Source organism: Argopecten irradians, chromosome 5 (genome assembly GCF_041381155.1).
Source record: "Argopecten irradians isolate NY chromosome 5, Ai_NY, whole genome shotgun sequence".
NCBI classification, from domain to species: domain Eukaryota; kingdom Metazoa; phylum Mollusca; class Bivalvia; order Pectinida; family Pectinidae; genus Argopecten; species Argopecten irradians.
Genome location: NC_091138.1, coordinates 39,000,874 through 39,013,595, shown reverse-complemented (window position 1 = coordinate 39,013,595; position 12,722 = coordinate 39,000,874). Strand labels below are relative to the sequence as shown.

The 12,722-nt window shown below is 39.8% G+C and overlaps 1 protein-coding gene across 1 annotated transcript in view; it reads left to right on the top strand.

The window, feature by feature from the left end:
* The window catches only part of LOC138323797 (zinc transporter ZIP11-like), a 31,268-nt gene extending 28,154 nt beyond the window's left edge, over positions 1-3,114 (top strand). The window contains exon 10 of the mRNA XM_069268644.1: positions 2,943-3,114. The gene's annotated coding sequence lies outside the window, so the exon portion shown is untranslated. The remainder of the gene's footprint in view (positions 1-2,942) is intronic.
* The last annotated feature ends 9,608 nt before the right edge of the window (positions 3,115-12,722 follow it).

Here is a 12,722-nt window from a genome sequence, read left to right as displayed (position 1 = left end):
ATTCAATTCATCAATTAAATACAGCGTTATTACTGAGAAACAATAGAGCCATTTGACTGTATAACTGGAGCTAATAGTAAATTACCCCACTATATTACCTATTGACCTTTCTCCACTGTAATATGTGGTTACATAATCAAGCTGGTTAGACTTGATTCTCCCCCAATTACAGGTGTAACACACAACACAAATCTCCAAAGCACTGTCAGCTTAACCAGGGCCTTAAGACCAAAATGCCATAACAAATATCTAACAAAAAAACCCAGTTAATGTCTTCATCAAAGTTGACACTATTCTTAATTCTTATCAGAATAGGTTCTAAGCTTTCAATGCAACTGAAAGTGTTGTATTGGAATTTCAGACAGACTTGTTTTATGAGCTAGAAAAGCTTTGAACTGAAGTATGATAGGAACTTGAACCTTAATCAGAACTTGTCTACATCAGGTAGATTATAGGAAGAAAGCTAAAACACATGTACATCATCAACTATTGTTTTGATAGCAGTGATTTATGAAATGTACACTAGAGCTGTATTGTCAGACAGCAATGAGATACCGCAAGTTAGCAAGTTTTAGGAGAATATCAACAGAATACAGCCATAACATGGCTACAGTAACTAGGGAATACTGACAGGATACAGACAGCAATGAGATACAGCAAGTTAGCAAGGTTTAGGAGAATAACAGGATACAGCTATAACATGGCTACAGTAACTAGGGAATACTGACAGGATACAGACAGCAATGAGATACAGCAAGTTAGCAAGTTTTAGGAGAATATCAACAGGATACAGCCATAACATGGCTACAGTAACTAGGGAATACTGACAGGATACAGACAGCAATGAGATACAGCAAGTTAGCAAGTTTTAGGAGAATATCAACAGAATACAGCCATAACATGGCTATAGTAACTAGGGAATACTGACAGGATACAGACAGCAATGAGATACAGCAAGTTAGCAAGTTTTAGGAGAATATCAACAGAATACAGCCATAACATGGCTACAGTAACTAGGGAATACTGACAGGATACAGACAGCAATGAGATACAGCAAGTTAGCAAGTTTTAGGAGAATATCAACAGAATACAGTCATAACATGGCTACAGTAACTAGGGAATACTGACAGGATACAGACAGCAATGAGATACAGCAAGTTAGCAAGTTTTAGGAGAATATCAACAGAATACAGCCATAACATGGCTACAGTAACTAGGGAATACTGACAGGATACAGACAGCAATGAGATACAGCAAGTTAGCAAGTTTTAGAAGAATATCAACAGGATACAGCCATAACAGGGCTGTGGTAACTAGGGAATACTGACAGGATACAGAAAATTGCAAGACAATGGCAGGATACAGCTACAGCTAGTAACAGGGGATACTAACAGGATAAGTTAGTAACATGAGAATACTGACAGGATACAGAAAGATAACATGAGAATACTGACAGGATACAGAAAGATACAGGATACAGAATGATACATGATACTTACAAGATAAATTAGTAACATGAGAATACTGACAGGATACAGAATGATACAGGATACAGAATGATACATGATACTAACAAGATAAATTAGTAACATGAGAACAAGATACTGACAGGATGCAGCTAATGACAAAGGGATACTGACAGGATACAGAAAGTTATATGATAATGACATGATACAAGAATTTACAGGATATAGTCACCAGTAACAGCAGGATACTGACAGGATACAGGGAGTAAAATTGGAAATACTGACAGTATACAATAAGTTAGAGGATACTAACAGGATACAGCTAATAACGAGTTGTCCTATATAGTAATGCCAGGTTGGGTCATCACTGTTTGTCCTAATTAGTAATGCCAGGTTGGGTCATCACTGTTGTCTTAATTAGTAATGCCAGGTTGGGTCATCACTGTTGTCCTAGTTAGAAATGCCAGGTTGGGTCATCACTGTTGTCCTAGTTAGAAATGCCAGGTTGGGTCATCACTGTTGTCCTAATTAGTGATGCCAGGTTGGGTCATCACTGTTGTCCTAATTAGTAATGCCAGGTTGGGTCTAGGGTTGTCCAATCAGGTGGGTCATCACTGTTTGTCCTAATTAGTAATGCCAGGTTGGGTCATCGCTGTTGTCCTATTTAGTAATGCCAGGTTGGGTCATCACTGTTGTCCTAATTAGTAATGCCAGGTTGGGTCATCACTGTTGTCCTAATTAGTAATGCCAGGTTGGGTCATCACTGTTGTCCTAATTAGTAATGCCAGGTTGGGTCATCACTGTTGTTCTAATTAGTGATGCCAGGTTGGGTCATCACTGTTGTCCTAGTTATTGATGCCAGGTCGGGTTATTACTGGTGTCCTAGTTATTGATGCCAGGTCGGGTCATCACTGTTGTCCTAATTAGTAATGCCAGGTTGGGTCATCACTGTTGTCCTAATTAGTAATGCCAGGTTGGGTCATCACTGTTGTTCTAATTAGTGATGCCAGGTTGGGTCATCACTGTTGTCCTAGTTATTGATGCCAGGTCGGGTCATTACTGTTGTCCTAGTTATTGATGCCAGGTCGGGTCATCACTGTTGTCCTAATTAGTGATGCCAGGTTGGGTCATCACTGTTTTCCTATTTAGTAATGCCAGGTTGGGTCATCACTGTTGTCCTAATTAGTAATGCCAGGTTGGATCATCACTGTTTTCCTATTTAGTAATGCCAGGTTGGGTCATCACTGTTGTTCTAATTAGTGATGCCAGGTTGGGTCATCACTGTTGTCCTAATTAGTGATGCCAGGTCGGGTCATTACTGTTGTCCTAATTAATGATTCCAGGTTGAGTCATCACTGTTGTCCTAGTTATTGATGCCAGGTTGGATCATCACAGTTTTTGTTATATGTATTATTTTACTTTCTCATCTCCTGCGTTACATCAAGTTATGAAAATAATGTTTTTTTCTCATTTCAGTTTTGAGTAAGAAGCATTCCTGTCACCAAAAGAACTGCTTAGAAAATTGATATGGAATCCCAAAGTGCCTTGCTTACTTGACCACGTTTCATATGGCTTGATATGTCTCTGTGATATTTAGATCTGTTCATTGATTTTACTTAAGTAAATATTAAACACATATTATAACATTGATGTGAGTTGTTGTCTTCATTAACCTCTATATAGCACACCTTGTAACCAAGGATTCTAGACTCATTACGCTATAGATGTAGGTCAGGAGACATGTTGTTACGTTATTCAACATAATTAGCACCCTTTCCCCTATAAGCGCCCCTCCCCTTTTCTTGAGAAGAAGTTGAATGTGTATAAACGATCCCATTCCCTGGATTGAATGTTTTACAGAATGTGATGCCTCTAACATCAGTGTTGTATCCCATATTACATGAACTTGCGAGTCTTAAGTACAGAAAAAGTAAAATACGGGTAATTTTTTTTGCAAAAACTTAAATTTTGGTTCGCTAATAAGCACCCCCTTTGTTACAATTTTTAATCGTCCTGGGCCCAGTTTCATGATCATTCCTTAAATTTAAGGAATCCTTAACTTATTATTCTCCATAGGAAAGTATTACAGAATTTAAGAAATAATTTGAAGTTAAGCAGCCTTTCTTAAAATCTGTAAAGCTTTCCTATGGCTCCTTTAAATTTGTAATAATTTCCTATGGATAATTTTAAATTGATCATGAAACTGGGCACAGGGTGCTAATTATGGCGTATACGGCAATATAAACACAGAGGCTGTTTTCTTTACAGTAACTTTTTGATGCCACTTCCTTGTCTAACACATACTCTCAGTCAGTATCCAATATAAAACTCATTCAGGAAGGATGTTACCTGACTGCTACTAGTTACAGCATTAAAAGCTAATTTTACCTGATCTAATCAAATTTCTGGGGATTTTTTCAGATATTTGCCAATTTATTTCGAGCTAATCAATATAAAATGACATAAAATTTGACACCATTAGTGTATATATCGCCCACCATAGTTAGAAGACGGTGTGTTAGAGTCACGCATGCCTGTATTACATACCTGGCATTCCGCGAGTGTTTTGAGGATATCTTACCTGGCCATGCGGTCACCTTGAGGTAAAATTGATACACCAGTGTAAGGTGAGACAGAAAATTTTTAGTAATTTACTCGCTAGTTATATACAGGTTCTATGGGCATGTAGGGTACAGGAAATGAAAATTATATGACATATTGGAAATAGAAATTACATGACAAAAATGACTTTAGTGTTGCATGACAAACATGAAATAATGTCATGTGACAAGCAGGAATACAGTGTCATGTTACGCATAGTAAGTGAATGTCATATTGATACCAGTCCATGAAATTAATGTTATGGGATGAAAAGAAAATGAATATCACATATAAGCTTAGAGGAAATGAATGTCACATGACATAACAGGAAATTAATGTCACATGACATAATAGGAAATGAATGTCACATGACATAATAGGAAATGAATGTCACATGACATAACAGGAAATGAATGTCACATGAGAAAATAGGAAATGCATGTTTGCGAGGTAATAAAAGTCATGTATGATAACATCAAATGAATGTTCCACAATAAATATGAATTGATTAATTAATAATAGTTAATTACTTATAAAGCAAGTTAATGTATAAATATGACATTAACACAATACTTCTGACTTGACTATCAGATCCACTCAGCCATTTTCTGGTAATGCCATTATGAAATTCTACAGCATCTCCATTATTATGCTAATTAGGGAATCAATCTTACTTGACCTGATTCTGATATTGTAATTCGTTGTAAGAAGCTTCATAGCCATCCATTGTAGCAGGCTATATGTCCTTGAAAGATTTCAGCCTGTTTTACCCTTGTGATTTTGTAGATGGTCAAGGTCATTTAACTACACAAAAATTGTAGACTTCCATGTGAGGAACAGGATGTGTATATCTCATGACATACATGATGTTTGTTTGTTTAAATGAACGTCCTCTTCATGAGTCATCTAAGGACGGCCTCCCATATATGCGGTGTGTTGCGTGTAAGAATTAAGGGTGTATGTTTTGGGAGACTGTGGTATATTCCTATTGTGTCTTCTTGTATAGTGCTGTATTAGTGGACTGCAAGCAACATGTCCTTCCTGGTCACATTATACTGACAACGGGCAAACCAGTACGCCACTTGAGGTAAAGGATGTGTACATTTCATGAGGTACAGAATGTGTACACCACGTGAGGTACAGGATGTGTACACCACGTAAGGTACAGGATGTGTACACCACGTGAGGTACAGGATGTGTACACCACGTAAGGTACAGGATGTGTACATCACATGAGGTAAAGGATGTGTACACCACGTGAGGTAAAGAATATATACACCACATGAGGTACAGGATGTGTACACCACATGAGGTAAAGGATGTGTACATCACATGAGGTAAAGGATGTGTACACCACATGAGGTAAAGGATGTGTACACCACATGAGGTAAAGGATGTGTACACCACGTGAGGTACAGGATGTGTACACCACGTGAGGTACAGGATGTGTACACCACGTGAGGTACAGGATGTGTACACCACATGAGGTAAAGGATGTGTACACCACGTGAGGTACAGGATGTGTACACCACATGAGGTACAGGATGTGTACACCATGTGAGGTACAGGATGTGTACACCACATGAGGTAAAGGATGTGTACACCACGTGAGGTACAGGATGTGTACACCACATGAGGTACAGGATGTGTACACCACGTGAGGTACAGGATGTGTACACCACATGAGGTACAGGATGTGTACACCACATGAGGTACAGGATGTGTACACCACGTGAGGTACAGGATGTGTACACCACATGAGGTAAAGGATGTGTACACCACATGATGTTAAGGATGTGTACACCACGTGAGGTAAAGGATGTGTACACCACATGAGATACAGAATATGTACGCCACATGAAATACAGGATGTATACACCACATGAGGTACAGGATGTGTACACCACATGAGGTACAGGATGTGTACACCACATGAGGTACAGGATGTGTACACCACATGAGGTACAGGATGTGTACACCACATGAGGTACAGGATGTGTACACCACATGAGGTACAGGATGTGTACACCACATGAGGTAAAGGATGTGTACACCATGTGAGGTAAAGGATGTGTACACCACATGAGGTGAAGGATGTGTACACCACATTAGGTAAAGGATGTGTACACCATGTGAGGTACAGGATGTGTACACCACAGGAGGTACAGGATGTGTACACCACATGAGGTAAAGAATGTATACACCACATTAGGTACAGGATGTGTACACCACAGGAGGTACAGGATGTGTACACCACATGAGGTAAAGAATGTATACACCACATTAGGTACAGGATGTGTACACCACAGGAGGTACAGGATGTGTACACCACATGAGGTACAGGATGTGTACACCACATGAGGTAACAGATGTGTACACCACATGAGATACAGGATATGTACACCACATGAAATACAGGATGTGTACACCACATGAGGTAAAGGATGTGTACACCATGTGAGGTAAAGGATGTGTACACCACATGAAATACAGGATGTATACACCACATGAGGTACAGGATGTATACACCACATGAGGTGAAGGATGTGTACACCACATGAGGTGAAGGATGTGTACACCACATGAGGTACAGGATGTGTACACCATGATACAGGTGTACACCACATGAGGTAAAGGATGTGTACACCACATGAGGTACAGGATGTGTACACCACATGAGGTAAAGGATGTGTACACCACATGAGGTACAGGATGTGTACACCACGTGAGGTACAGGATGTGTACATCACATGAGGTAAAGGATGTGTACACCACGTGTGGTACAGGATGTGTGCACCACATGAAATACAGGATGTGTGCACCACATGAAATACAGGATGTATACACCACGTGAGGTACAGGATGTATACACCACGTGTGGTACAGGATGTGTGCACCACATGAAATACAAGATGTGTACACTGCATGAAATACAGGATGTATACACCACGTGAGGTTAAGGATGTATACACCACGTGAGGTAAAGGATGTGTACACCACATGAGGTAAAGGATGTGTACACCACATGAGGTACAGGTTGTGTATAACACGTGTGGTACAGGATATGTGCACCACATGAAATACAGGATGTGTACACCGCATGAAATACAGGATGTATAAACCATGTGAGGTTAAGGATGTGTACACCACATGAGGTAAAGGATGTGTATAACACGTGTGGTATAGGATGGGTACACCACATGAGGTACAGGATATGTACACCACGTGAGGTACAGGATGTGTACACCATGTGAGGTACAGGATGTGTATAACATGTGAGGTACAGGATGTGTACACCATGTGAGGTACAGGATGTGTATAACACACGTGTGGTATAGGATGGGTACACCACATGAGGTACAGGATATGTACACCACGTAAGTTACAGAATGTGTACATCACATGAGGTACAGGATGTGTACACCATGTGAGGTACAGGATGTGAATAACATGTGAGGTACAGGATGTGTACACCAGTAAGGTACAGGATGTGTACACCACGTTAGGTACAGGATGTGTACAACACGTGAGGTACAGGATGTGTACACCACATGAGGTAAAGGATGTGTACACCACATGAGGTAAAGGATGTGTACACCACATGAGGTAAAGGATATGTACACCACTTGAGGTACAGGATGTGTACACCACGTGAGGTACAGGATGTGTACAACACGTGAGATACAGGATGTGTACAACACGTGAGGTACAGGATGTGTACACCACGTGAGGTACAGGATGTGTACACCACGTGAGGTACAGGATGTGTACACCACGTGAGGTACAGGATGTGTACACCACGTGAGGTACAGGATGTGTACACCACGTGAGGTACAGGATGTGTACATCACATGTGTACATCACATGAGGTGACACAAGGATGTGTACAGATGTTAACCACGTGAGGAGTACAGGATGTGTGTACCACATGGGTACAGTTAGGTATGGGATGTGTGACACCACATGAGGTACAGGATGTGTACACCACGTGTGGTACAGGATGTGTACATCACATGAGGTACAGGATGTGTGTACCACCACGTTAGGTAAGGTAAGATGTGTAAACACTAGAGGTACAGAAAATGTACACCACGTGAGGTACAGGATGTGTACACCACGTGTGAGATACAGGATGTGTATAACACGTGAGGTACAGTATGTGTACACCACGTGATGTACGGGATGTGTACACCACGTGAGGTAAAGGATGTGTACACCACGTGAGGTACAAGATGTGTACACCACATGAGGTAAAGGATGTGTACACCACGTGAGGTAAGGATGTGTACACCACGTGAGGTACAAGATGTGTACACCACGTTAGGTGAAGTGTACAATGTGTTCTCCACGTGAGGTACAGGATGTGTGTACACCACGTTAGGTACAGGATGTGTGTTACCACGTTAGGTACAGGATGTGTATACCACGTGAGGTACAGCATAGTATACCCACTTTAGGATATAAGATATGTATACCACAGTATGATGTAACGGTACAGGAAATGATTTACCGTATTCAGGTTTATAATCATAGGCCATGTGTTGACGTACACGTCTGTGTTTTCATATCCAAAGGTACAAGGATGTGTACTGGACAGTACACGAAATGAATATTATGTATTAGGAAAAATTGTGATATATCGAAATGGAGCGGGATACCGATGGATTCATATCATTTGTGTTTTACGCATATCAATTTAGTCTTCAGTTTCTGTGGTTAATTCCCGTAACGCAGTAGGAATGATGTCGGACAGTCTAGTATGTTAAGCAAAACAGACAAAAAACCAACGTGAACAAGAACATTACACAAACAGAGTAAATTACACGTGCTGTACAGACGTTATGGACGTGCACTACTGTTGTGGAAGCCCCGATTATCTAGAGCAGTGGGCCACAGCTCTAGGCCATATGCACAGACAGTTTTGTTGTGCAGTTCCTTTCTATATATTCATATTACATAATTAAGTCCTAATTGGTGTATCTTTTTATATATAAAAAAAAAACAAAGAAATTATTTACCGTATTCAGGTTTATAATCATAGGCCATGGTGTTGACGTACACGTCTGTGTTTCATATCCAAACTGGACAGTGTCCGTCCATGGTGTCCGTCCATGGACACGTTAATCTTGACACGTGTTTATTTCAGTTATATTTGACTCGTACCTTCTCACATTCATACTTGGCCCGTGCCTTTCTCACATTCATAATTGACACGTATTCATAATTGACACGTGCCTTTCTTACATTCATAATTGACACGTGCCTTTCTCACATTCAAAATTGACACGTGCCTTTCTCACATTCATAATTGACACGTGCCTTTCTCACATTTATAGTTGATATGTGCCTTTCACACATCATAGTTGACATGCGTCTTTCTCGCATTTATAAGTGATACGTGCCTTTTTCACATTCCCAACGGATACGTGCGTTTATCACATTCATTCTTGGTACGTACCTTTCTCATATTCATACTTGACACATGCCTTTTCTCATTCATAAATCATTTGACACTTGTCTTTCTTACAATTATAATTGACACGTGCCTTTCTCATTTTATATTTGACAAATGCCTTTCTAACATTTATACTTGACACGTGGCTTTTTCACATTTATACTTGACACGTGCCTTTCTCAAATTCATACTTGACATATGTGCCTTATTCACACTTGACAAGTGCTTTTCTCACATTTTCTCACATAATTGTCACGTGTCTTAATCATACTTTCCACGTGCTTTTCTCACATTTATACTTGACACATGACTTTCTCACATTTATACTTTACACGTGCCTTTTTCACAACTATATTTGACACGTGCCTTTCTCACATTCATACTTGACATGTGCTTTATTCATACTTGACACGTGCGTTATTCATACCACTCTGATTAAAATTAGCTGTTTGTTACTCCGCTTACTTCATGCTCCTCTACATACATCAATATCGTTTGTAGCAGAGTAAGCGGAGTATCAAACAGCTGATTTTAATCAGATTGTATTAATAAATAGCACGTGCCTTACTCACGTATATGCTTGACACGTGTCTTTCTCACATTTACAGTTGACCGTGTCTTTCTCATATTTATAGTTGACACTTGCCTTTCTCACATTCATAATTGACACGTGCCTTTCTCACATTCATAATTGGCACTTTACTTGACACGTGACTTTCTTACATTCATACTTGACACGTGTCTTTCTCACATTCATAATTGACCCATGCCTTTCTCACATTCATAATTGGCACGTGTCTTTCTCACATTCATACTTGACACATGCCTTTCTCACATTCATACTTGACACGTGCCTTTCTCACGTTCATACTTGACACGTGCCTTTCTCACATTCATACTTGACACGTGCTTTTCTCACATTCATACTTAACATGTGTCCGTCTGTCTCCCAGATATACTTGACAAATGTTTGTGTCCTATTAATACTAGACACGTGGCTGTATCGTATTTTTATACTGGACATGTCTTTGGTGCAGTGGATAACGCATCTTCGTCTTTTATTTTATTGTTTTTGTCTTCCCTTGACTACGTGGCATACCAAACATTTCGTGGAGTTTTGTTTTCATTTTTGTGATTTGTTTATATGGCGGGATGTACAGGTTCGTGCAGGTTGCAGTTGACGACCATTATTTGGTATTGACTGACAAGAATACCTGTGTCACTGTGCTCGCACTGATGTATTAACCGCGATCTGTAAAAAATCTGATAACAACCTTATCTCACAGATACCTTCCTGTCGGAAAAACACTTGATGTTTTAAGGTCAAACTTGAAAAGTGGAATTGTAAGACCATCGGTGTGTGTGTAGAATCACTGTGTAGGTCTAATTGTCACGAGTCCCCGTCCCTATACGAACGCCAATGATTGGCCTTTAATTGTTTCCGTGGTTCTCACTTCTTGTGGCGCCTCGGGATTTCCGCTTCCATCAACGATTGGCTGATTCAAATCAGAGAGAAATGCTTGACTCGAGATTGCCAATGATACAAACATCCTATGGGCAGACCATGGCAAAGGTTAGGCACCACAAAGTGGTTTCTCTCTCTATCTCTCTGTTTGTGTGTGCTGAACACGTGCACGTGTCTGGTGATGCTCACGCGTATTGAGTGGGCTAGCTGGACTGTAGGTGTCGCTCGGTATGACTTGGGCGGTGTTAAGCGGATCAAGTAGACCCTTTTGGACCATTGTTACGCCTTACACGATTGCGTTGGCAGTACTGATGTACGCGAAAGTGGAGTGTGTTGGGCGGGAAAAGTAGAATAAGTATAGATCCTTACGGACCACTGCCTAGGGTGTTACCAGTATGTGGGCAGGACACATAATGATTAAAATCGTAATTCTGTCGTTGAGTTTTACTACGCATTTCAAATCGCATCACACAAGCTTCAAGGTTTCATGTTTTATTGGTATCAATGTAACACTCAATACAATACATGTACGACTGATACACAGGGGAGATGGCTGATATAGGCAGAGCCTATTCTTAATCCCCTAATAAATGTATTCATTATTCAATAAAAGTATCTAGAATAAAATATCCTGGATACATGCAATTGCTAGAACTTATGGCAATACATATTTGTGATAATTACAAATATCATTGTAGATAATGGAGGATACATGTATTGGTCATAAAATGTTAAACAAGGCCTCTCTCTATTTTGCAATCATCGAGTGAATCCTGTGTCGACAAATAGTTCAACGACAGACACAGCCATTTCGCGACGATTACAATTGACAAGAATTTGGGAGCTTTCACTTTCAATAACTTTTCGGTCAGAGGTCATACTTTAAAACATTTAGAAGTTAAAGGTCAAAGAAACAGAGTCAGAGGTCAAAATTAAGGTTTTATTATTGGCTGTCATCAAATATGTTAGCCAATTAGCCATTGCTTAGTGCATGGTGGACATCTTTCACTTTAAATATCAAGTTGGAAATGACATCAGAATCGTCTTAAAAGTCGCCGAAACTAAATTCTAGCTCTGCATTTCCCTTGTGGGGATATAAGCGTTTTGAATTACCAATACTCAGTTATGGAAACTAAAGTCATCATTTCTAACGCCATATAGTTTTCTGTCCAAAGGGTAGTAAATCTATGTAGGATATGCGGTACGGTTTGTATACCTACAATGAACAGTTATATATATTATATATCAGTACCCCTATGGGCGTAAGTGACTACAAATTTTATTACTTTGGCAATTTTTAGTTTATCTGGTTTATCTGACAAAGAAACGGTCTTTAATTTGAGTCAAGGCCATTTCGTTTCTGCTTCTACAAAACCATTTGTTCGTTTTAACCTACATAATATTGGAATATACTGAATTTCGGTCAAGGCAGCCCATTTTTTCTAGTTTTATACCAGGGTCATATGTACTGGACAAACTTAAATAAGTACAATGTGTGTATATTATGGATTTGGGTTTGGGCATCCTTGATATTCCAGTGGTTACTGACACTGTCCTTATATTCACCGCTGGACTGTCATATTAAAACTTAAGTCATTGAAGACAGCTCAGGAGAAAAAAAACTGACCAATCACAAGCCTACAGAGTGACTTCCTCTGAAGATTACAGAGAGCACGCTTAACTTTAAAGCTATACAGAGTACAGTTATTCGATTTATTTGGTGTACATCAAAGGA